Here is a 24,793-nt window from a genome sequence, read left to right on the forward strand (position 1 = left end):
GCTGGGCTTTTTGAGCTGGCTGTGATGGGCGTTCCCCGAGAGCAGGTCCAAGAATGTTAATGCTCTGCCCTCCTCCTAGACTCCACCAGGCCCAGGAGGCCCTAGGGCAGCCCTTGTCACTCAGATCGTACCAATCCTAGGTGTGTGTATCTCCCCTTCTGGGCTCACTCTTGCTCACCCCGCGCCCCTGCTTGCAGCACAGGGCCAGCCCAGCAGCGGAAGAGGTGTGGCTTAGAGCTGAGTTGGGGGAGTGGAGGGGCCCCTGCTGGGGCCTGGGGCCAGAATGGGGTCCTGTGAGAGGTGGGGGTGGCAGCACCCGGGCCACGGGTGATGCCCTGTCTGTGCCCCACCAGTGGAGAAGATTCGAGCCACCTTCACTGTCCTCCGGGCCTTTGGCTCCGTGTTCACCGGCCACAGCCGCCGTGCCACCCGGTGCTCCATGGTGATGTCACTGGACTTGAACGCCACAGGCCGAGTCACGGCCGCCCAGCTCCAGGTGAGGCCTCTGGGTGGGAGGGAGAGGGGGCTCTTTGGGGCTGCAGTAGCCTCAGCCCCACTCAGCAGGGCCCACGCCTCCAGCTGGGACCCTGGAATGTGTCTAAATGGTCATCGCTCCCCAGGCCAAGGCCAGCTCCTCCCCACCTCACTCAGTGCCCAGACATCTCCTCCCGGAGCAGGCCAGCTCGTCTGTGCCTCGGAGTATCACAGGGATGAAATATTCATGAGTAGATACATAATTCAGCCGCTCATTAGCTGGGTCTTAAAAGCGTAAGCTGAAATTAAACAGGCGCTCGCTGGCCTTCTGCGGCAGCCCGTGTGTGACAGGCACATGGCCTGTTTGTTCCTCTCTCTGAAATCACCTGGCTCCTCCCCTTCCCCCCCCCACGCCCCCGCCAACATTCTGTTTGAACAGAAAACAGGATTAGGTTATTAGAAGGGTTGTTTGTATGCGGAGCTAGGAGAATACCCAGACTCGCTGGTGCACGATAAATCCCTTTCTGTCCCGGCCCTGAAAGTCTACCGTGCATCACCATGTGGGTCAAGTTATTAAGGGCTTCGGTTGCATAAGAGTGTGTTGGAGGGCGGCTCTGGGTTAATTGTTAGTACCCTTGGATTCCTTCATCGGAATGAGCCCGTTGCATTCGTTGATTGCCTGCGTGGACTCTGAATCAGTGAGACAAAGGCCTGGCACGTTTTGATTTGGAGGCGTCCAGCCAAGTTGGGGCCTGAGGTGCTGCCTCGAAGAGTGGGCCTGGGGGTTGGTGGGGGTGTGCGGGCAGCCTAGCGGGGCCTCGTGCTGACCGGCGCCTGTCCTCTCCCCTGGCAGACGATGCTGTTGGAGAAGAGCCACGTGGCCCGGCAGCTGGAAGGGGAAGGCAGTTTCGAGGTTTTCTCCCAGATGCTATCCGGATTGGACCTGGCTCTCAGGTGAGCGACTGGGCTGAGCAGGGACAGCCGAGGGCAGTGAGACAAAGGGCCTCCGCTCTCCAGGGCCCCAGCCCTGCCTCTGCCCAGAGGTGAGAGGCAGTGGAGCCCAGTGGTTAGGAATCTGGCCTCTGATTCTTGCTGCCTGGTACTGCTCCTGGGCTGGGTGAACCTGGCCAGGTGTCACCTGCTCTGAACCTCCGTTTCTTCCTCTGTAAAGTGGAAATAGTACCTTGACTGCTGACCTTACAGGATTAAGTGAGATAATTCACATATGGCTCTTTATACACGCTGGGGGGTGGTGGTGGATGTCTGCTGTGACGGTGACATTTTGGTACAGGTTCTGACAGCAGCGTGGGAGGTGGGCAAGGAACAGCAGACCCCAAATCTTCCAGAAGCTCCTAAACTCTGTGAGAGCCTTGGGTGCACCTGAGGTAGCTCAGGGCGAGGAGGCACCAGGTGGAACAGCAGAGAAGCCACAAGACTCATCTGGGAGGGCCTTCTGGGGGAGGTGGCCCAGGGAGTCATCTCTGCCCCTCGCTGACTCCTGGGAATTCTTGGACATGTGGCTCCCTGTCTCTGAGCCTTGGTTTCCTCATCTGTTGAACGAATGAGTAAGGTTCTATCTAGTGAAGCTCCAGGGAGTGCTCACCCCAGGCGAGGGGTGATAATTTTCAATTTGCCTCTGCGTCCCCCATCATTTGTCTCCTGCCTTCCACCCCCGTCTGAAGGGCAGGCCCAACCTGTCCTGAGCCTCCTGGCTAAGGCCAGAGGGGCACCTTACCCTTTGGAGAGAGGGCAGATTAGGGAGGAAACTCCCAGTTTTCAGAGCAGGGTAACTGAGGAGTAAGGAAGCTTCTGGAAGGCCTTCACTTAAGAAGGGCCCATTGAGGGCAGCAAGTGAGGAATATTCGGGAGGCAGGGCCAGGGCCTGAGGCAGACCCCGGGGCCACCTGGGGCACTCTGTGGAGCCCCGTGCCATGATGCCCACCTGCCCTGCCAGGCCACTGGTGTGGGTGGGTCCTCCCTTACTTCTGGTCCCTTCTCTGTTTCCAGGACAGAACTGTACCTGCACCAGCTGGCAGACAGCAGCTCCTTCGGCATGGGCGTGTGGCCTAAGGTAAAGAGGAGGTCCTTCTGGGTGTGAGTGGGTGTCTGTGTCCCCATGGCCAAGATGGGCGGGTCCCCTGTGTGGCTCGTCCCTCTGCCACTGGGGTGAGTAGTTGGCAAGGGCTGGTCACGTGGGGGAGGCAGGGTTGCCTTTATGGGGCCTGGGCTTGTCAGGGAAATGAGTCTTGTGCTAATAAAGGGAACCAGGAGGTGGTTTGTGTAGAGGTAAGGGCGCGGTCTCCGGGACAGGCTGTCTGGGTTCAAACCCCGGCTCTGACACTTACTGGATATGAGACCTCAGGCATGGACCCTAGCCTCTCTGAATGTCTGTGTCCTCTTCGGTAAAATAACAACAGAACGGGCGGGCAGGCTGAGGGGAGGACAGAGCGTGGCACGGCCTGCCCGCCTGGGCCACGGGGAGAAGGTCGGGGTGCCGCCCGCGCCCTCGTTCCGCTGCCTGGCGTCCTTTGTGGAGGCAGGGCTCCCAAGGAGCTCAAAGGCCAGGGAAGGACACACGGGACGGTCCAGAGCCACCCTACCGCTCCAGTGGTGCAGCACCCTCTCTGAATTCCTACTGCCACCAAAACACATCCCTAAGGCCTTTGGGAAGAATTGCTAGGACCCAGGAAGGCGGCCCCTTGCTGTGGTCCAGACTTCAGCAGCTGCCGATGACCAGAGGGAGCCAGCCGGCCGGCCGTGAGCAGGAGGACAGGACACGGGGACAGGGACAGCCACAGCCGGGCTTCCCGCAGCTGTGCCCACCGCCAGAACCAGCTCCAGCCAGTCACAGCCCCCGAGATGCCAAACAGTGACGGGCGAGAGGCCGGCAGGAAACTGACACCCCCTCACTGGAGAGCCTGCCCGGTCAGGGTGCGGGGCACCATCCCCGTCTGAACTCACCCCACAGCTCAGCCGTCTCCCAGTGACCCAGACGCGTCACCACGGCCCCAGGGCTGATCCCCGACCAAGGTCAGAACTCCCCCCAGTGTGACGGCCCCCATGCCACTCCTGTGGTGGAAGGGACGGCAGGCAGAGACCAGGAGTAGAGTCTTTTTTATTAATGGCTGCGTTTTCAAAGAACCGTTTTGTTACCAGGAAAGCTCCCCAGGAAGGGATTGCATTAGTGCAACAAGGGGGAGCCTTGATGCCAGGCTTTCCAGACACTTCCAGGTGGAGACTTTTGGCCTAGGCCGGCCGCCGGGGACTCGGGGGCTGGGAGGACACACGGCCCCTCCCCCGCCCCGACGGGGCGCTAAGGCACCCGGCCCGCCTGGGGGGGCAAAACCCCGTGCCGTCAGCAGGCCGGCGGCTTGCAGCCCTCAACCTGCAGCCCTTTGCTCAGGAGGAAGGCGTCCTGCATGGGGTCACAACCCAGGAAGAGCTTCACCATGCCCTTGGCATCCTCGGAGCCCCCTGGCCTCAGAATGCAGCTTCTGTAGTCCATGGCAACCTGAGGAGAGGGGGCGGGGCTGCAGGAGGGTGGAGCACCCCCTTCACGGAGGGTGTGGGTGTGGCCACCTCTGCTGTGACTCAACAAAGGGCAGGGGAGCAGGGGGTTCTGGGCAGGGCCCTCAGAGCCTGGCAGGCCCAGGCGGGCGGCACAAGCATCTAGGCCCAGGCCAAGGACCTCCGTGTTGGTCTGCACGGCAGGCCGGCCTCTCACCTTGCCACTCAGGACGCCCTCCTGCTTGAAACGAGTGTGTGGACCGTGTCCGCGGAGTACACCTCGCTGCACAGGTAGCCATAGGACTGGGCGTCATAGCTTCCTGCCAGGTGGCCGAAGGTCGCAGGCAGGTGGGTCCCTGGGACACACGCGGAGAGGCTCCTGCCCGGCCCCCTGGCCGCTCCGTGCCCCTTCCCCAGAGCCCAGAGCTTGGGGCCTCAAAGCAGCCCTGTCTGAGTCCCCTGCCACTAGAGGGAGTATTGGCCCAACACTTCTAGAAAACGGGGACCTTGCGGGCAACTCAGTGGAGGGACACAAATCAATCTTTGCCGACTTTCTGCTGAAGCTCACGAGGGTTCACCCCTAAGCCTCTTACAGGGACAGCTGCCCGAGGCTCCGAGGGATGAGTCAGGGCTCGCCCTCCAGCACGGGGAGAGCGCGGGTTAAAGCGCTCACGAGGGAGTGAACTGCGTCTCCGCACCGACACGCACGGGCAAACCTCGTCGACGCGTTCCGTCCGGGGTATGAAGCCCTCTCCTGCCTCTTCCAGGCTCTCCAGAAAGCACGTGCAGATACGCCCAGCCCACCCTCGGACTCCGCGGGCCACAGCTGGAGGGACCAGCCCAGGAACCCAGGCAGGAAGAGGCCAGAGGTCAGCAGGCCTCGACCAGAGCCCGTCAGTCGGTCCCCCTTCACACACCACCAGAGGATCCTCTTGAACTGGGCAGTAGCCGCCAACCGACCGCTAAGGTGGACCCGGCGTGTGCTTGGCTACCTGGCGTGGCTGGGACCCTGAGGATCTCCTGGCAGAGGCGGGCATTGTCCTAGGCCGGGTCCGAGGGCGTCTGCGTGTGCAGGGCCTGGTCCACCTTGGCCAGGACGATCTGGCGCAGGTTGAAGAGGCCTGGAGGGCGGGAGGAAGGAGAGGGGGGCGCTGGCACTGTGTCCAGGCCGTGCTTTCCAGCCGGGCGGTCTGGGAGCCCCTTTCCTTTCCCTCGGCCCGGCCGCACGGGGGTTGGCCAGCCGGGACTTGATGAGCTTGTCCAGCAGCTCCTGGGGGACGGCACTGCCCGTGCCCCGCCGAGACTGGCAGCAGCGCCAGGGCTTCACAGGGTGCGGCGCTCCCGGCCCCAGAGCCTACCCTCTGGTTCTCATCCCCGGCTGTCACCAGAGTCGCAGGCAACGTGCCCTTCTTTTCGTTTGTCTTTTTTCCGGCCCTCGACCACGCAAAGGTGTGAAGCCCTGCCACTCGCTGCCACGTGGATGCACCGTGAGAACACGGTGCTCAGCGAGAGAAGTCAGACACAGAAGGACACACAGGGTGTGACCCCACTGAGGGGAAACGTCCAGAACAGGTAGATCCACAGAGTCAGAGTGGGTTCCTGGTTGTCAGGGACAGGGGAGGGGAGGGAATGATAACTAAGGGCGTGAGGGACCTTTTTGGGGTGAGGGAAATGTTCCAGAACAGGGCAGTAGTGACGGCTGCACAGCTCAGTAAAGTGTCCCCACGCGCTCCGGTTGCAGTCTGTGAGAGCATCGCTCTCAGGACGAAGGGCTGACTGCAGGAAGACTGAACGAGCACTGGGTCCTGGGCCCAGACACTCATCTGGGGACCCCCCCCACATTGGGAAGTCACTGGGACTTGCTGAGCCTCCACCGAGACTGGCAGCAGCCCCAGGGCCTCACAGGGCGTGGTGCTCCCGGCCCCAGAGCCTAACCTCTTGTTCTCATCACCGCCTGTCACCAGCCTTGCATGCAACGTTCCTTTCTTCTATTTTGTCTTTTTTAAAGGCAACTCTTGAATACCTGTATTTAACATGCAGGGAACCAGTCCTGACTCCTTGATCTGGGACTTCCAGCCTCCAGAGTCTCGAGGACATCCACTTCCGTTGTTTACGCGCCCAGTGCGTGGGGTTTGATGATGGAAACTGACACCAAGGGCGTCGCCTCGTGCGGGGTGACATCAGCGGAAGAATCCCGTGGCGAGGGCTTGCCTGAGGACCACGGGAGACCCCGGGCCCTCCCCGCCCCCTGCCTTCAGCCCCTCGCCTGCACCCTCCTGGGAGCGGAGCTGGTGCATCGCTTGCCAGAACTCATGGAAGTAGGTCTCCAGCTCATCATGCTGCAACAGGGAGGGCGGGTTGGGCGTAGGCTTGGTGAAGTTGGCCACCATGGCCGCGATGGCAATCTGGCGCCTCCCGTCCTGCTGCAGGCAGCCCGGCTGCAGGCCAAAGCAGGCCATGTGCCCGGACTTCCCTTCCCTGGGGAGGGACGCGGGTGAGGCCCCGCTACCACAGAGGAGCCCCGGCCCACGGCCGACAGGTTCCCCCACGCATGCACCGAGGGTAGAGGTCCAGGTAGAACTTGCTGATGGATGACCTTGCCCGAGGCCGCGTCCCAGACCGTGTAGAGCCTCACATCTTCATCTTCGTGACGCATGTTGGCGCCTTCCTCCAGGTCGAAGGTCAGCCCCAGCAGCTCCTGGGAGATGCCCAGCCGCCCGCGCGTGACCACCTGCATGGGGAAGGACTCATTGAGCAGGTACTGGTCCACGTGGTAGCGCGTCTCCTCCCCCTGGTTCATGTAGTAGCGCAGGTCCTAGACGTTGATGGGCCCGTCAAAGTGCAGGCCCCGCCTCTGGCACTCAGCCTTCTTTAGCTCCAGGATCACGGCCGCTCCTGCTCCCCGAGGGGCTTCAGCTTCTGGGCCAGCTCATCTGCGGGCGGAGGGGAGAGGCTCAGCTATGTCCCTGTGGCAGCCGCCCAGCCGCCCCCCACCCCACGCCCCTCGAGGCAGAATGAAGGGTTGGGGAAGGCGACCCCCAAGGGCTGACACAGTGGGGTCTCAGGCAGCACCACGTCCAGTCAAGGTCCACCTGACCCCCGTCCCCACTGGGACTCGGGGAGGCGGGGTTACCTAGGAAAGTGGCCACCACCTGGCTGGTCTTGGCCATGTTCATCTCCAGCACAGAGTCGGCACGCGTGCTGAATCCCAGCAGGCGGGACTTCTGAGCCTGCAGCCTTACCAGCTCCCCGAGGATCGCGCAGTTCTCCTGGAACCCAGAGACAGCCAGCGCTGGGGACCGTGGGCCACGCCCTCCCCACAGGCCCCGGGCCAGGTCTCTGTGGGTGGGAGGGCTCTCAGGCCACTGGCGGGCACAGCCAAACCCCCTCCCTCCTCCTCCTGGCCTGGATTTCTAGACACTTTGGTGCTGTCCTAACATGTGGTCTTTATGAACACAGGTCCTTTTGGAACCAGAAACGGCGTGAACCATGATGAGCTCTAAGGCCAAGGGCAGGAAGAAATGTGACCAGGCTCTCCAGGAGCCACCCAGGGGCCTCCCCGGGCTCAACAATACAAACTTGGCTGCCGTGCAGACAGCAGCTCATCCCCACGGCGCCCGAACACCCAGCCCCTGGACGGCGAGAGACCTGTTGCTGCAGGTGCCCCGTGGTTGGCTGGTGAGGCCTGGCCCCAGGCGTACGCCACCTTCTCTGGGGCCACCTCTCTGGGTCTGCGGTGGGGTTCTCCTGGGAGCCCCCAGTCACCACAGGACCAACGTGGCCTGTCTGCAGCCCAAGAAGGTGGGGACACAGGTCTGTCCCCCGTGGACATCACCCGCGAGGCCGAGCAAGCACCAGTGGTGTCTGCGGGGAAGATGAAGGGCTCATGCACAGCCCCCATCTACTGAAGATGCTAAACGGGAGAAGCACAGACTGCAGCCACATGCGGTATGGACCAAACGCAAGTGTCCTTGCAGGAACCGATGTCTGAATGTCGAGGCTGTTCCCGGGCCACAGTGAGAAGGCCCAGGCCCCACGCAAGGCACAGAGAGGGGATGGGGGGAACATCTGCGAATCTGAGCTCATCGGGCATCACCCCAGAAGGAGAGGGAGAGAGCCAGAAGGAGATACGGAGGGAGAGGGAGAGAGAGGGAGGTACAGACGTCTCTCCTTTCCCTGGGGGTTCTCTAGTGCAGCCAAGCCTGAAAACCACTGCATTTCGGGAGATGGGTCCTCGTGGAAAAGTTAAATAGTAGCTCATGGCATTATCGACACATATTAAAATGGCCCCAAATCTTGGGGAGTCAGGGAGGGGAGCTGGCGGCTGCCTCGTAAAGGAGGAGAGATTGGGCGTCAGAGGAGGTGCCTGCCTCCACCACCTCCGCCGCCGCTGCCCCCCCCCAGGGCCCCGCAGACTTCATCTCCCAGCTGTGGTCCTGGGCTGGAAGGCAGCGGGGAGGTCAGGCCGTCCCAAGCATCAACGTTGACTTCAGGGCTGATCTGAAAGGCGCCTGGTGTTTGTTGAAGCAGAAAAAAGAGAAAGCAGTGGGCAGAGGATGGGAGGGGGAGGGAGCCCCCATCAGCCCTTCTCCCTGTCTCCCTCTCTGTCTCCCTCCCTCCCTCCCTCCCTCTACCTCCCTGCCTCTCACTCTCCCTCCATCTCTCCCTCTGCCTCTCTCCCTCCCTCTGCCTCTCTCCCTCCCTCTCTCCCTCCCTCTCTCCCTGTCCATCTTGCCCTGTCCTGTCCCTCTCTCCCTCCCTCCATCCCTGTCTCTCTTTCCCTGTCCCTCTCTCCCTCTCCCTCTATCCGTCCCCCCTCCCTTTCCCCGTTTCCATCTCCCTCTCTGCCTCCCTCTTTCCCTGTCCCTGTTTCCCTGCTCTGCTCTCCCTCTCCCTCTCCCTCTCTCCCTGTCCCCCTTTCCCTGTTTCCCTGTTCCGCTCTTCCTATACCTCTTTCCCTCTCCCTCTCTCCCTCTCGTGCTCCCTCTCCCTCTCCCTCTCCCTCCACCTCCTTCCCTCTCCAGAGAGGGAAGGAGGTGGAGGGAGAGGGACAGGGAGCAGGAGAGGGAGGGGGGAGAGGGAGAGAGGGATAGAGGGAGGGAGAGGGACAGGGAGCAGGAGAGGGAGGGGGAAGAGGGAGAGAGTGATAGAGGAAGGGAGGGAAAGACAAAGACATCTCTCCCTCCCTCCCTCTATCCCTCTCTCCCTCCCTCTCTCCCTCCCTCTCTCCCTCTTCCTCGCTCCCTCTCCTCCCTCTCCCTCCGTCTCTCCATCTCCCTCACTCCCTCCCAGAGACAGAGAGACGAAGAGGCAGAGACAAGGGAGAGGGAGAGAGGGAGAGGGAGAGAGAGGGGGAGAGAGGGAGAGACGGAGAGAGGGAGAGAGAGAGAGGTCTCTTCCTCCCTTTCCCTCTCTCCTCCTTCTCTCCCTCTCTCCCACTCTCCCTCTTCCCTCTCCCTCCCTCCCCCCTCCCTCTCTCCCTCTCCCCCTCTCCCTCGTCTCTCCCTCTCCCTCCATCTCTCCCTCTCTGGGAGGGAGTGAGGGAGAGGGAGAGACAGAGGGAGGGAGGGGGTGAGACAGAGGGAGGGAGAGGGAGAGAGGAAGAGAAAGGGCGAGGGAGGGAGAGGGAAGGAGGACGAGACGTCTCTCCCTCTCCGTCTCCCTCCCCCTCCCTCTCTCCCTCTCCCTCCCTTCCTCTCCCTCTCCCTCCCTTCCTCTCCCTCTCCCTCTCCCTCTCCTAGAGGGAGGGAGGGAGAGGGAGAGACAGAGGGAGAGGAGAGGGGGAGTCGGAGAAGGAGGTAGGGAGAGGGAGAAGGCGAGAGGGTGCCTGCTTCCCTCTCTGTCTCCCTCCCTCCCTCCCTCCCTCTCCGTGTCCCTGTCTCCCCCCTCTCCCTCTCCCTCTGTCTCTCCCTCTCTGGGAGGGAGAGAGGGAGAGGGAGAAGGAGGGAAAGTGATGGAGGGAGGGAGAGGGAGAGAGGGTGAGGGAGAGAGGGAGAGAAGGAGGAGAGAGGGAGAGGGAGGGAGGAAGAGAGCTCTCCCTCTCTCCCCCCTCTCTCTCCCCCTCCCTCTCTCCCTCTCCCCCTCTCCCTTGCCTTTGCCTCTCCCTCCGTCTCTCCCTCTCTGAGAGGGAGTGAGGGAGACGGAGAGATGGAGGGAGAGGGAAAGGGAGGAGAGGGAGGGAGGGAGGGAGAGACGTTTCCTCCCTCCCTTTCCTCCCTCTTCTCCCTCTCCCTCTCCCTCTCCGTCTAACTCTCCCGCTCCCTCCATCTCTCCATCTCCCTCACTCCCTCCCAGAGGGAGAGGGGAGGGAGAGAAGGAGAGGGAAAGAGGAGAGGGAAGAGGGAGAGGAAAGAGGCAGAAGAAAGAAGCAGAGGGAAGAGGCAGAGAGGGAAGAGGGAGAGAGGGAGAGGGAGAGAGAGGGGGAGAGAGGGAGAGACGGAGAGAGGGAGAAAGAGAGAGGTCTATTCCTCCCTTTCCCTCTCTCCTCCTTCTCTCCCTCTCTCCCACTCTCCCTCTTCCCTCTCCCTCTCTCCCCCCTCCCTCTCTCCCTCTCCCCCTCTCCCTCGTCTCTCCCTCTCCCTCCATCTCTCCCTCTCTGGGAGGGAGTGAGGGAGAGGGAGAGAGAGAGGGAGGGAGAGGGTGAGACAGAGGGAGGGAGAGGGAGAGAGGAAGGGAAAGGGCGAGGGAGGGAGAGGGAAGGAGGGCGAGACGTCTCTCCCTCTCCGTCTCCCTCCCCCTCCCTCTCTCCCTCTCCCTCCCTTCCTCTCCCTCTCCCTCTCCTAGAGGGAGGGAGGGAGAGGGAGAGACAGAGGGAGAGGAGAGGGGGAGTCGGAGAAGGAGGTAGGGAGAGGGAGAAGGCGAGAGGGTGCCTGCTTCCCTCTCTGTCTCCCTCCCTCCCTCCCTCCCTCTCCGTGTCCCTGTCTCCCCCCTCTCCCTCTCCCTCTGTCTCTCCCTCTCTGGGAGGGAGAGAGGGAGAGGGAGAAGGAGGGAAAGTGATGGAGGGAGGGAGAGGGAGAGAGGGTGAGGGAGAGAGGGAGAGAAGGAGGAGAGAGGGAGAGGGAGGGAGGAAGAGAGCTCTCCCTCTCTCCCCCCTCTCTCTCCCCCTCCCTCTCTCCCTCTCCCCCTCTCCCTTGTCTTTGCCTCTCCCTCCGTCTCTCCCTCTCTGAGAGGGAGTGAGGGAGACGGAGAGACGGAGGGAGAGGGAAAGAGAGGAGAGGGAGGGAGGCAGAGGGAGGGAGCGAGGGAGAGACGTCTCCTCCCTCCCTCTCCTCCCTCTTCTCCCTCTCCCTCTCCCTCTCCCTCCAACTCTCCCGCTCCCTCCATCTCTCCATCTCCCTCACTCCCTCCCAGAGGGAGAGACGGAGGGAGAGGCAGAGACAGGGGAGAGGGAGAGAGGAAGAGGGAGAGAGAGGGGGGAGAGAGGGAGAGGGAGAGAGGGGGAGGGAGAGAAGGAGAGGGAAAGAGGAGAGGGAAGAGGGAGAGGGAAGAGGGAGAGGAAAGAGGCAGAGGAAAGAGGCAGAGGGAAGAGGGAGAGGAAGAGGGAAGAGGGAGAGAGGAGAGAGGGAGATAGGGAGAGGAAAGAGAGAGGGAGAGGGAGGGAGAGGGAGAGAGGGAGGGAGAGAGGAAGCGACAGAGGGAGAGACAGAGAGGGAGTGGGAAAGAGGTAGAGGGAGAGCGGAACAGGGAAAGAGGTACAGGGAGAGAGGGAGGCAGAGAGGGAGGAGAGGAAGCAGGGAGAAAAGAGAGAAAGAACACACCGTCTACATTTCTGTCAAATGACACCGGGGATCCTTACACAACCAGGAGAAAGTAACACAGGGAGGCTCTTTCTCAGCTGGAACTGGAACTGCAGACGGGGCCAAACACCACCAGGCTGGCCACACGTGTCCAGCCGCCGCTCCAGCCCTGTCAGCCGTGAGTCCGGTCACCAGGGCTCTGAGTGTCTGCTCCAGGGAGCTGGGGTTCACCCTCTCACCCGGGAGGCCGGGCCAAGAGAGCAGGGCCCCGGGCTGGACACATAGGGGAAAACGCATCCCCACAGGACAGCTTGTGCGAGCAGATTCAGCTACCAGATTCTAGAGGCCCGGGACCACCCTGTGGCCCGTGAAACCCAGGAGCCACGAGGGTCTTGCAACGTGATTCCTGTCCGTTGGACTGTAAAGTTTGTGTAGGGAATCTTGGAAACAGTGGTAACAAGGCTGAATTGGAACGAGCTTTAGGCTATTATGGACCACTCTGAAGTGTGTGGGGTGCTAAAAACCCTCCCGGCTTCGCTCTCGTTGAATGTGAAGATCCCCGAGATGCAGCCGATGCTGTCCGAGAACTAGATGGGAGAACACTATGTGGCTGCCGAGTAAGAGTGGACCTGTCGAATGGGGAAAAGAGAAGTCGAAATCGTGACCGCCTCCTTCTTGGGGTCGTCGCCCTCGAGATGATTATGGGAGGAGGAGTCCTCCACCTCCCGCACATCTCCAAGATGGAGAGCCTTCTCCGTCAGCCAGAGCAGGTCCCTTTCTAGATATAGGAGAAGAGAGAGATCCCTGTCCCAAGAGAGAAATCACAAGCCGTCCTGATCTTTCTCTAGGTCTCCTAGCCGATCTAGGTCAGATGAAAGGAAATAGAAGACCACTTTGCAAGAGGAGTGGTGTACAGGCAATAACTTCATTTGGCAGGAGTATGTACAGAAAATTCAAGTTTTGTTTGAGACTTCCGAAGCTTGGTGCACTTTTTAAATGTTTTAGTTGTTCACATTTGTTTGTCTCTTGGGACAGTGACACATAAAGGTGTCATTCTCTATGGTTTGAAATGGGTCCTGGGAGGCATGTAATATGAAGAATTGTTACCTTACAATGTTCCCTTAAGCAAAATTGAACTTGCTTTGAATTTTTGGTCTTGCCTAGACTGATAATAAAACTCTAACTCCTGCCCACCTAAAGTGTGATGTTTACTATTATGGAAACAACACTGGCAAACATTGAAAAGACTTTCTGTAGCTGGGATATGGTATGCAGCTGTAGTTAAGCAAGCAGTCTTTAAAAGGTGCTGTGAACCCAAGCCAGCAGGTAAAAATGAAAGCCGCACCCTTACCCTAGATTAGAGGTTTAAAAATTCCACTAGTCTTCACACCGGACAAGAGATTGTCCAGGGAGTTTAAAATCTAAGAAGTTTCAAGGAAGTTAGTTTACCTTTGAGTTAGGTCATACGTCCCCTCTGTGATTGCTGTACATGAATACATAGCTCTTTGTAATATTTTTTGGAAATTTGAGATTATCAAGATACCAATGTCCTGCCAGATTAAGAGTATATTGTAGAGCTGAACTTTGAGTTACTGTGCAATTTTTTTTTTTCATGCTGTCATTTGTAATATGTTTTGTGAGAATCCTTGGGATTAACGTTTTGGTTGCAAAAGAAAAAAAGAAAAGAATCCGCCTGCCAATGCAGGGGACACAGGTTCAAGCCCTGGTCCGGGAAGATCCCAGGTGCCGCAGATCAACTAAGCCCGTGGGCCACAACTACTGAGCCTGCACTCTAGATCCTGGGAGCCAGAACTACTGAGCCCCCGTGCCACAACTACAGAAGCCCACACGCAACGAAGACCCAACGCAGCAAGAAAAAAAAGACGATACTGGCCAGGTGATCAAGGGTAAAATCGTTTGTCATAAGTCCCGTTGATGGTGTGTATCCTTGATGTGACCTGAGGAGAATGGCATTTTTATCTCTGTCTGGGTCTTCCGCCCCAAACCCCATAGCTCCAGACCAACCATAAGAAAACATCAGAAAACAAACAGACTAACAAATTGAGGGACAAAACACCTGACCAGTCCTCCTCAAAACTTTCAAGGTATCAAAACCCAGCGACGTCTGAGAAATGTCACAGCCCAGAGGAGACTGGGACAGAAAAAGGATGTTAGGGGAACACTAGGGAAATTCTAATAAAGTGTGGACTTTAGTTAATAACAATGTATCCATCTTGGTTCCTTAGTTGGATAAACATGTCACACTAAGGTACTAATGAGTTGGAAATAGGGGTACTGGGTCAGGGTCCACGGCACTCTGTACACTCTGTACAGATCTTTGCAACTTTTTTGTAACTCTAAGCTCTTGTAAAATTAAGCGAGTACTGAACAGAGCTAAGAATGTTATTTCCCTGATTTGAACATGCCTGAGTTTCTTTTCATGGTCACATTTTTGCTATTTGGATGTGTCTTGGAATCAGTAGCAAAGGAGAGTTGCCAGCCCCTGGGAAGATGTGGGTGGTTCGCAGGTGGCTTGCTCTGGAGCTGAAGACCACGGTGGGAAGTCTGCAGCCTCGGGCTGCACTTAGAAACATGGGAGGGGATGGGCCAGCTCAGTTAGGGATGGAACCTATAAATAAAACTTTTTTCTTTTCCGTTATGGCTTATCACAGGATACTGAATATAGTTCCCTGTGCTAGACAGTAGGACGTTGTAGTTTATCCATCCTATATTTAATAGTTTGCATCTGCTAACCCCAAACTCCCAATCCAACCCTCCCTCACTGTTTCTCCCCCTTGGCAACCACAAGTCTGTTCTCTATGTCTGTGAGTCTGTTTTTGTTTTGTAGACGCGTTCATTTGTGTCGTATTTTAGATTTCACATATAAGTGAGATCATATGATATTTGTCTTTCTCTTCTGACTTACTTCACTTAGTATGATAATCTCTAGGTCCATCCACGTTGCTGCAAATAGCATTATTTCATTCTTTTTATGGCTGAATAATATTCCATTGTATATATGTACCACATCTTCTTTATCCATTCATCCATCAGTGGACATTTAGGTAGCTTCCATGTCTTGGCTACTGTAAATAGTGCTGCAATGAACGTTGGGGTGCATGTATCTTTCTTTCTTTCTTCTTTCCTTCTTCCTTTCTTCCTTTCTTTCTTTCTCTCTCTCTTTCTTTCTTTCTTTCTTTCTTTCTCTCTATTTCTCTCTTTCTCTCTTTCTTTCTTTCTTTTTTCTTTCTTCTTTTATTGTCACACGGCATGTGAGATCTTAGTTCCCTGACCAGAGATGGAACCCACGCCCCCTGCACTGGAAGCATGGATTCTTAACCACTGGACCACCAGGGAAATGCCAGGGGTGTATGTATAGATTTGAATTAGAGTTTTCTCCGGATCTATGCCCGGGAGTGGAATTGTGGAACCCTATGGCAGCTGTATCTGTTCCTGCACGCCTCACATCAACCACCTGCACTCCAATCCTTGCTCTCAACGTCATCTTTGGGGAACCCAACCTGCGACAGGGACCTTGACAAGAAGAAATGGCTCAGGGAAAAGCTACCTGCACGGGGAGGAGATAGAGACCATCGCCCCTGGGGTGCGGAGGGGAGAGTGGGTGCAGAGGTTTGTCATTTCACCCCCGATACTCATCTCAGCCCTCGTGGCTGCCCCACTCTAGGTCACCTCGGGATACAGAGGTGACCCGGTTAGAGTCCCTGCCTGTGCAGGAATCGGGGCACCAGCGGGTCTGAATAATATTAGTGCAGGGTCTCCCCCGTGGCACTGGGGTTATTCGGGGCGGGTCATCCTCTGCTGAGGGCCCCTCCTGGGCACTGTGTGGGGTTTAGCAGCATCCCTGGCCTCACCCATTTGATTCCAGGGGCCCTCCCTCCCAGTTGTGACAACCACAGATTTTCCCCACACATCACGGAAGAACTGGGTGAGGCGGGGGCAGGATGGCTCTGGGCGAGGACAGCTGTGTTGAAGCAACCAGCCTGGCCCAGGGCAAGGTCTGCCCCAATCCCGTCAGCGCCTGCATTTAGAACTGCCCCTTTCCTCTCCCACCTCCCCTGCCCTGCAGTGGTCTCCGAGACATCATCCCCATGTAATAAATCACACCTTCTCAGTTTACTGTTTGCTGCCCTCGCTAGAACGTGAGCTCTTTGAGGACAGGGATGCTGTTATGTCCCCAGCACCTAGAAGAGTGTCTGCTGTGTAGTAGATGCTTCATAAATACTTGCTGAATAAAGGAGTTGAATAAAGGGATGAGTGGATGAATGAATGAAGGTTACAATGGAAGGAGGGGGGAGATTCCCTTTCTGGCTCTCGGGGGTTGGGAGATCAAGTGAAAGATCTGTCCTAAATAGGCTGACCAGCCTTCTGGGGTTCCCCGGGACTGAGAGTTTCCCCAGAGTTCCAGCGCTCAAACCTGAGCGGTCCTGGGCAAACTGGGGGCGGGTGTTGGTCACCCTATCTAAACACAGTAACAATTCCAGCTGCAATAGCAATGGCCAATGACCTCTACGGTCTTATTGACCATGCACAGTTCTCTACCTGGCGGGGAAGGGTGGGCCGGGATTGGAATTCTGGTGATCCAGGGCGGGTGAGGGCACACCCCGGGCTTGTGGAGGGGAGTCCAGGAAGGTTCTGGAGGAAGTGACAGTGACACAGGAGGGAGGGAGGAGTCTAAGGAAGAACATCCCACATGACAACCTGTGCCAATGGCCCTGGGCCCAAGGTCACACCTGACCAGGGCTTGCTTTTTTTTTTTTCTAATTTACTTTTCCCCACATGGATATGCAATTGTCCTAATGCCATTTATTGAAAACTCCTTAATTTCCCCACTTTCTATCATATCAAGTTCTCATATATCTGTTTCTGGATCTTTTTTCTATACCATAGAGCTATACGTCCCATCCTTGCACCACTAGGGCTGTTTCATCACTATAACTTTATTTATTCATTTTGTTTTGGCCGTGCTGTGTGGCATGTGGGATCTTATGTCCCTGACCAGGGATCGAACCCGCGTCCCCTGCAGTGGAAGCTCGGAGTCTTAATCACTGGACCTCCAGGGAAGTCCCCAGGGCTTGCTTTGACATCCATGGAATGGTGGCAGGTGGGCACGGGGAGCAGCTGTCTGTGAGCCATCCTGGGTAGAAATGCAGGGTGGAGGGGAGGACAGATGGAGCTGGAGGGGAAGAAGCGGAGGAGGGAGGGAGGAAGGGAGGGAGGCCGGGCGAGAGACAGACAGAGAGTTTCCGGAGACAATAGCTCTGGCCGTGTCCTAGGGCATGAAAGCTGAAAATAGCTCCTAGTGCCGGGAGCCTTGGAGCCGGAGGCTGGGAGCCAGGGTGACTGGCTCTCCTCCCTGGTGTGTGTGTGTTGCGGGGGGGTGGGTGGCTCTGGGCTTCTCAGGCTGGGAATGGGGTGCACAGAGCAGGAACGGAGCAGGGACCCTTCTCTCTGGAACCTCGTGGGCCATCCTCAGCTCACAAAGCTGAGCCACTCCTTGCCCTACGAGTGGGGGGCTTATCCTCCCTGTCCCCTGGATCATACCCCCTCACACACAACTTCCCCGTGTGTGTTCCCAGCAACCAAGAGAATCTGTTTTTAAAAGATTTGGGGGAGGGGGGTAACCATACAAACAAGAGCAGAATGGATACTTTTTCAGGATATGAATGGCTCTGTGTAAGCCCACCCCCAGGGTAACCACAGTCCTGACCTCTAACACTCTTGACGAGTCAGCCTTGGTCTGGGCTTGCGGACCCACGGAAGCTTCCTCATTCCCTCCTTCAGGTCCCGACTCTCCCTCGGCGTCTTTGTGAGAAGCACCCGGGGAAGTGGGACTGCTAGGCTGTACTGCTGCTAGAACTCCACCTGGGCTCCACCAGGCTCCAGCCCCCCGCCCTGTCCACCTAACTGACCCTGAGGCACCTCAACTGGTAGGAGCAGCATCACCTTCCCTCCTGGGACTCGTGATACTTAAGGGAGACACCGAAAGACAAGCCTTTGGCTCCCTGGCTGGCAAAGAGCAGGTACTCAATTGTCATAAGTGTCCGTATCAGTGAGGGTTCTCCAGACAAACAGAATCCATATGGGGTGTGTGTGTATATACACACACACGTACATATGTACAAGCATACAAAAATATACAGCTGTGTACATATGCAGTATGCGTACACACATATACACACATAGTATATACAATACACACATACATATATACACACATATAAAATGCAGTTCGTATATATACAGTATGTATACACACATATACACACAATATAGACAATACACACATACATATACACTATACATACACACATATAAAATGCATAGTTTGTATACAGTATGTACACATACGTATAACATATGCAATATACACACCTAGGTACATATATAGCATACGTATATACACACATACAAAGATATTTAGGTGTGCATATAGACAGTATACATACATACACATATAATATATGCAATACATACACGTACATACATATAGACACACATATACACCTACATATAAAAGCATATAGCATAAAAATATATATGTACTGTATATAGAAATTCATCGTATATATACATACATATATCATATATATAAGATATATACACATACATATATACAATGTGTACACACACACACCTATATGTAAATATGCGCATGTACATACACATATAAATTCATACGCAAGTGTGTATATAATAGTATATTCATATATACATATAATACCTAGAAACATATTGGGGGGGGAGGTGTCACGGTACGTCAAGGGGGGGAGTCGAACCCGCCACCCCAGGTCCCGAGGGGTCTCCCCGGGTCTCCACTTCGGGCCGGTGGGTGTGGCCGGGGGGGGGGGCAGCTGAAGACGTGCGTGCGTGCTTGCGTGCGTACGTGCGTGCGTGCGTACGTGCGTACTTGCGTACGTGCGTACGTGCGTGCGTGGGGGCGGGTCCACGGGGCGGGAGGCGCTCGCCGCGAGTGAGTGGTTCAGCCGGGCCCCGGCTCCTTGTGCTTGCCTCACGCCGGCCCCAGTTGGCAGCAGCGCTGGAGGCCCCGGGCCTGTGACCACAAAGAGGGAGCCGGGGGCCGGACGGGAGCAGGCCGGCGGCGGCGGCGGCGGCGGCGCCGGCTGAGGCCCAGGCCAGGCTCCCTCCCCTCAGCCTCCCGCCCGCCCGCCCGCCTGTCCCGCCCCCGCCGGCGGCGCCCCGCCCCTCCCCCAACCGCCAGACTAGCCTGGTGCGGGGGCCGCGCGCGAAAACGTGGGGGAGAAGCTGAGGCTGGAGTCGCCCGTGGTGGCTGAGCCCGCCGTCTACCCATGGCTGCTGCTGGTCTACGTGAGTGCCGCCCGTCCCCTCTTCCCGGACCTCCACCTCTCTTCCCCCACGGCGCGCGCTGAGCCCACCGAGTAACGGAGCGACTCGAGTCGCCAGACCCTCTTTGGAGCCCCCCTTCCCGCCCTGCCTGGTTCTCCGCGGCCGTTTCCAGCCCCCGCGCGCAGGGTGGGCAGAGGGGAGCCGGGGCCGGCCGGGGGCACAGACTCGGCAGCGGGGACCCCGCGCTTCCGAGGGGCGCCCGAGCCGGTCTGCCGTTGGCCCTGTAGGGCTGGGGACCCAGGTCCGCCCCCCCGCCCCCCGGCCTGGACTGCCGGCGGGCTTGCCCTTCCATACTTTATGATCTGACACGTCGGGTTTCTTTTTCCTGGCCAGCTTTACCATTACCTGACCAGCTTTCCCAGCATCCCCTGATAATGTGTTAGATATTCAAGTTTTAGGGCCCGGTCCCAGCCCTATGGAATCAGCAACTCTGGTGGGGCTCAGTGATCTCTGTTACAACAGGCCCTCCAGATGATTTTTATTCACCTTAAAGTTTGAAAATATCTGCATTGTCAGCTGGCCGAAGCGTCCACCAGCAGGTGAAGGGGAGTGGCGCCTGGAAAAGATAGGGACTAGCCAAGGTAAGTACAGTAGCATTTGCCATGGTAGTAATGGAGAATGCCTTTTCTCCACTGGTTGGCACAGACTAGTATCTGGGAGCAGTGGCAGGGTTATTTAGGATGCTTTACATTGCAGTGTAGAGTGACCGCTGTCCTGGTTTGCCAGGGACTTCCCCTGTGTGAGCACTTAAAATCTCATCCTGGCAAACCCCTTAGCCTTGGGTTTGATAAACTTAGGGAATAACGTGAAATTTAGGGGAAACATGATCTAGGTTTTGGGCAAGTCACAAGTGCTAATTAAAGCTAAGCAAGTATGGACAACATCTAGCCTTCTTTACCCCTTTGCGGGGAGGTAAATCTTGATTGGGTGAGAGGACTTAGTGTTAAGAGATCTTTGTAGAAACATCCCCTTCTGCTTAGTCCGCTGGTTCTCCGTTCTGGCTAGACATTGGCATCGTCTGAGGAGAGTTAAAAGGATTGTATTGGTCTAGTATGACCAACCGTCGGTGTGAGGGTTTTTAAAAAGTGCTTCAGAGGATTCTAATGTGCAGCCAAATTTAGGTGCCACTGCTTAAGCTTTTGAACCGCTGCTACGTATTTTCACCTCATCTTGCTGTGAGAATATCCAACTGTAGTTGAGGTTTGTTGTTTTTCTTTTTCTTTTTTTAACTGTCTTATTATAAGATTTACTGTCTTAAATAAGATTGAATGGACAGAAAATCCTGCTAGTCCATCTGGTATAGCTGGATACCCAGAGTAATATCGTTAAGATATGTACCATTTAAGTATTGTGACTGGCCTTTTAAAAATTAACATATGCATTAAATTAGTATTGATAGTATAGATCTCTTTCGAAGTTGTCATGTTGGGGAGCTATACCTCTAATCTGCTGCCATTGCTAAATATCTGGACACCTCTTACTAGGAATTGCTTTTAAAAATCTTTAGGGATTAAAACCAAGATTGCTGTATTATTTGTACTGGGACCACAAAAACCTCACAGAGTTCCCCCGCTGTACCTTCTACCCCCATCTCTAACCCTTGGCAACTTCTAATCTGTTCTCCATCTCCACAGTTTTGTTATTTTAAGAATAATATGTAAACATAATCATGAATTACTTAATCTTCGGAGATTGGCTTTTAAAAACTTTTCCCTCGGCATCATTCCCTTGAAGTTCATTTCAATTTTTGCATATATTAATAATTTGTTCCTTGTTGTTGCTCGGTAGTATTCTATCATAAGATTTTATCACAATCTGTTTCAACATTCACCCATTGAAAGACATTTGGGGAGTTGCCAGTTTGTGGCTATTAGAAATAAAACTGCTATGAACATTTATGTGTAAGTTTCTGTGGGAACTTCATTAAGTTTTTGTTTCTTTTGGATAAATGCTCAAGAGTACAATTACTGCATTGTAGGGTGAATCTACTTTTAGGATTAAAAGAGACTGTCAAGCTGTTTCTCAGAGTGGCTAAACCATTTTATTTTCCCACCAGTGATGTGATATAATTTTTCTACGTACTCGCTAGCATTTGATGTTGTCACTATACTTTAATTTTAGTTATTCTCTGATATCTCATTATGGTCTTAATTTGCATTTCCCTGATGGCTAACGATGTTGAACATCTTTTCATGTGCTTCTTTGCCATGTGTATATTCTCTTCCATGAAATGTCTGTTCCTGTCTTCTGCCTATTCTCTAGTTGGATTTTTTTAAGTTGTTTGGAGAGTTCTTTGTATATTATAGATACAAGTCATTTGTCTCCTATGGGATTTTCAAATATGTTTTCCCACTGTGTAATTTGAGTTTTCATCCACTTAAAAGGATCTTCTATGAAGCATTTTAAACTCATTTTGATGAGATCCAATTGATCAGTTTTTGCTTTTATTGATCATACTTTCGGTGTCAAGTCTAAGAATTATTCACCTAGTTGTAGATGCCAAAGATTTTCTCCTATTTTTTTTTTCTAAAAATGTCCTGCTTTTACATTTAAGATTATGATCCACTTTGATTTAATTTTTGTGTAAGATGTGTAAGGTTTAGGTTAAGGTTCATTGTTTGTTTGTTTGTTTTTGTCGAGGGATGTCCAACTGTTTCAGTACCATTTTTTGAAAAGTCTATTCTTCCTTGATAGCTTTTGCACTGCTGTCAAAACCAAGTTAAATGTATTTGTGTCAGTCTATTGCTGGGTTCTCTGTTCCATTCCATTGATCTATGTATCTACCCTCCATCACTACTGCGAAATCTTGAAATTGGGTAGATTAATTCCTCCCATTTTAATCTTCCTTTACAAATTGTTTTAGCTGTTCTTCAGCCTCTTCCTACCATATAAATCTTAGAATAAGCTTGTCTATATCCACAAAAACCTTGAGGGCATTTTAAGAGTAATTGTGTTAAGCCTCTTAACTTGGGGAGAATTGACAGCTTTATTATGTTGTGTTTTCTAATCCGTGAACAAGGTATGTCTCCCTCTTTGTTTGGGACTTTTAAAATTTTCTTCATCAGCATTTTGTAATTTTCAGTATAGAGGTCCTATAAATGTCTTATTGGGCTTCTATTTAAGTATTTATTTAGGTCAGTTGTAAATGGCATCACATATTTTTATTTAAGCTTCTACACATTTGTTATTAATATATAATTTGATAAAATTGTGTGGATCTTGTACTCTAAAACATTTACAAACTAATATTATTTCTCAAGCTTTATGTGGATTCCTTGGTATTTTCTCCATTTAGATTATCATCTCATCTTCAGATATAGACAGTTTTAGTTTTCCTTATTCAATATAATAGGATATATTACTATTCAACATTCAGGAGGATATATTCCTTCCTATTCAACATAGTAGGAATAGTTCTTTCATCTTTTAAATAAACTTTTTAAAAATTTAACTTTTAAATTTATCTATTTATTTATTTTTGCTTTATTTTCTTACTAGAACCCCCAGTAATATATTTAATAAAAGTGGTGAGAGCAGATATCGGTGCCTTGTTTCTGATCTTACAGAGAAAGCGTTCAGTCTTTCACAGTTAAATATAATGTCGGTATAGGTTGTTTGTAGATCATCTTTATGAGTTTCTGTATGTTCCTTTTCTATTCCTAGTTTGCTTGGAGTTTCTTTTCTTCTTTTTTTTTAAATCATGAATGGGATTGGATTTTGTCAAATGCTTTCTCTGCATTAATGATTAGGATCACATGACTTTTCCCCCTTAATCTATTGGATATGGTAGATTACATTGTTTGATTTTCAAATATTTAACCAACTTTGCATAACTGGAATAAATACCACTTGGTCATGGTATATTATTCTTTTTATATATTTCTGGAGTTAATTTGCTAATATTTGGCTGAAGATTTTTACAGCCAATTTCATAAAAAATACTGGCCTGTAGTTTTCTTCTTTCTATACTATCCCAGTCTGGTTTTGGTATCAAGGTAATACTGGCTTCATAAAATTAATTAGGAACTGTTCCCTCTACTTCTGTTTCTTATCAAGTCATGTAAAATTGGTGTTAATTCTTTAAGTCTTGGGTAAAAGTGAAACATCTAAGCCTGAATATTTCTTTTGGGAGTTTTTAAATGAAAAATCAGTGTTTCTCATAGTTACAGGAAAATTGAGATTGTCTCTTTCATCTTGGCTGAGTTTTGGTAGTTTTGGGTGTAGACGCATTGGTCCATTTCATCCACATTTTTGAATTTATAGTGTAGACTTGTTCATAATAACTTGTCCCTTATTAACCTGCAGGATATGTCATGGTATCCTTGGTTGCATTTCTGATATCTGTGATTTGTGCCATCTCTCTTTTTATCTTGATCAGTCTTGCTACATCTTTCTTGATGAGATTGTTTATTTTGAAGAACCAGCCTTTTGTTTCATTGATTTCCTCCCCCCCCCCCATTTTCCTGTTTTCAGTTTCATGGATTTTTGTTTCATCTTTATTATTTCCTTCTTTCTGCTTGTTTAGTGTTTTTTCCTCTTCCGTTTTTACTATTTTAATATAGAAAATTAGACTATTTCTTTGAAATATTTTCTTTCCCAATTTAGTGCTATAGACTTCCCTTTCAGCATTGCTTTCACTTCATTCCACAAATGTTGATCTGTTATATCTCCATTTTCTTTTATTCTATGCATTTAAAAATTTTTCCTTGACTTTTTACCCATGAGTTATTTGGAATTGTGATGTTTAGTTTTCATGTGATTGAAGATTTTCCTGTTGTCTTTCTGTTATTGATTTCTAGTCTGGTTCCATTATGGCTAGAGAATATACTCTCTATGATTTTAATTCTTTTAAATCTGCTAATGTTTTTTTTTATCACCCAGTGTATGGTATATGAGTGAATGTTCCATGGACACTTGAATATGTATTCTGCTTTTATTGAGTGTGTTCTTTAAATGTCAGTTATATCCTGTTGATTGATGATGTTTTCAGTTCTTCCATACCCTTGCTGATTTTTGTCTCTGGGAGTTCTATAAATTGCTGTGTTGAAGTCTCAAATAATAATTGTGGATTTGAAATTCTCTCCTTTTACCTTTTTCAGTGTTTGCTTCATGTGTTTTGAAGTTCTGTTGTTTGGTGCACACACATTTAGTATCACTAGGTCATCTAGGTGGATTATTCCTGTTATCTTTATGTAATGACCCTCTTTGCCCCTAATAATTTCCTTTGCTCTGAAATCTACTTTATCTGATATTAATATAGCCATTCCTGCTTTTTCTGATGAATGTTCACATGATATACCTTTTTCATCCTTTTACTTTGAACTACCTATATCATGATGTTTAAAGTAAGCTTCTTATAGACAGTATAGAGTTGGATCATGCTTGTGATTTTTTCATCTACTCTTTCAATCTCTGTCTTTGACTTGGTTATTTAGATCATTTACAGTTAATGTAATTATTGCTATGTTAAAGATTAGGTCTACCATTTTATTTTTTGTTTTGTCTTTTACCTTAGTTTCTCAATCCTGTGTTTCTCTTATTTTGCCTTCTTGTGGGTTACTTAAACATTTTTTGGTAAGTCCATTTTAATCTAATTTATTTATAATCATTTGTGTATACTGTTTGTATAGTTTTCTTAGTGGTTGCTTTTGGCCTTACACTATACATATGTAACTTATCATAGCCTACTG

The 24,793-nt window shown here is 52.6% G+C and overlaps 1 pseudogene across 1 annotated transcript in view; it reads right to left on the reverse strand.

The window, feature by feature from the left end:
* Positions 1-3,829: 3,829 nt before the first annotated feature.
* The window catches only part of LOC309621791 (thimet oligopeptidase-like), a 49,867-nt pseudogene continuing 28,903 nt past the window's right edge, over positions 3,830-24,793 (reverse strand). The window contains exons 2-8 of the transcript in view: positions 7,115-7,320; positions 6,539-6,914; positions 6,264-6,459; positions 5,209-5,266; positions 4,974-5,102; positions 4,199-4,337; positions 3,830-3,985 (exon numbers count right to left, since the gene is read on the reverse strand). The product of the transcript in view is annotated as a thimet oligopeptidase-like (transcript). The remainder of the gene's footprint in view (positions 3,986-4,198; positions 4,338-4,973; positions 5,103-5,208; positions 5,267-6,263; positions 6,460-6,538; positions 6,915-7,114; positions 7,321-24,793) is intronic.

Source organism: Balaenoptera borealis (genome assembly GCF_965194805.1).
Source record: "Balaenoptera borealis genome assembly, contig: HAP1_SCAFFOLD_1005, whole genome shotgun sequence".
Lineage (NCBI taxonomy): Eukaryota > Metazoa > Chordata > Mammalia > Artiodactyla > Balaenopteridae > Balaenoptera > Balaenoptera borealis.